Source organism: Gobio gobio (genome assembly GCF_949357685.1).
Source record: "Gobio gobio genome assembly, chromosome: 9".
Taxonomy (NCBI): domain Eukaryota; kingdom Metazoa; phylum Chordata; class Actinopteri; order Cypriniformes; family Gobionidae; genus Gobio; species Gobio gobio.
In genome coordinates this window covers 36,571,043-36,572,568 of record NC_137115.1, presented here as the reverse complement: position 1 = coordinate 36,572,568, position 1,526 = coordinate 36,571,043, and positions in this window count along the sequence as shown.

Here is a 1,526-nt window from a genome sequence, read left to right as displayed (position 1 = left end):
TTGGACTTGGGGCTCAATGGCACACTAGCTGTGCCACTCATATTCCTACCTGCCTAATGAGTGTCTCTCGCTCTCCAAAAATAACCACTGCTGGGCCCTGCTCTCCATCTCAGGGGCGTGCTACTGTTTTCCTCATGAGCAGACTCGTAAACATAACGATTAAATGACCATGGTCAGAATCACCATCTGGGCTGATTAACTAGAAATCTGGAGACCAGGGGAGTATCTGTTCCGGTACGTGCTAGCGATATTAGCATGCACAAAAATATCAAATAATCAGAGGGTTAATGCAACAGATGCATGAGCTAAATAGGAGGGAGACAGTTACTTATGACAGGCTTGCTACAGCAGGCACCACACGTCTCTCAGCATATCAAGCATATCAAAATATGAATAACAACAAAGCTGACTTTTTATAGTTAGTTGTGGTCGCCCACTCATTCAGATCCAGAGAATGCATTAGTTATTCCCTGTAGCAGTTTTAGAAGGAATGGAATTCTTCTGAACATACGAAACTCTTGTTTGTTGTCAGGGGAGATTGTGGCTTTGAACAGCTCTCTCTCTCTCTCTCTCTCTCTCTCTCTCTCTCTCTCTCTCTCTCTCTCTCTCTCTCTCTCTCTCTCTCTCTCTCTCTCTCTCTCTCTCTCTCTCTCTACATGTGTGAGTCATCAGGGTTCGAGAGAAGATGATCCCCCTGACACTGTCACACGGAACCTTCTATGTCTCAGATATTTATTTTGGTAAATGGAACAAACACGGGTAGTTACAGCATAATATCAAGTAGATTTTAAAGCTAAAAATAAAAATCAAGGGTGCCATGGATGTGTTTCATGTGTCTGTTTTTGAACTCAAAACATATATCATCAGCATTCACATTTCACATTTCTATATATATATATATTTTAGGCATAATACAGGTGAAGTGAATAACACTGATTATCTCTTTATCACTGCACCTGTTAGTGGGTGGGATAAATTAGGCAGCAAGTGAACATTTTGTTCTCTAAGTTGATGTGTTAGAAGTCCAAGGAAGGAACAGTGGTGAACCAGCGACAGGGTCATGGGCAGCCAAGGCTCATTGATGCACGTGGTGAGCCATGTGGTCTGATCAAACAGACAAGGTAGTGTAGCTTAAATTGTTCAAGAAGTTAATGCTGGTTCTGATAGAAAGGGGTCAGAATACACAGTGCATCACAGTTTGTTGCATATGGGGCTGCATAACCGCAGACAAAAACGGCAACAGTGGGCATGTGAGCATCAGAATGGACCACAGAGCAATGGAAGAAGGTGGCCTGGTTTGATGAATCATGTTTTCTTTTACATCACGTGGATGGGCGGGTGCGTGTGCGTCGCTTACCTAGGGAACACGTGGCACCAGGATGCACTATGGGAAGAAGGCAAGCCGGTGGAGGCAGTGTGATGCTTTGGACAATATTTTGCTGGGAAACCTTGGGTCCTGCCATCCATGTGGATGTTACTTTGACACCTACCACCTACCTAAGCATTGTTGCAGACCATGTGCACCC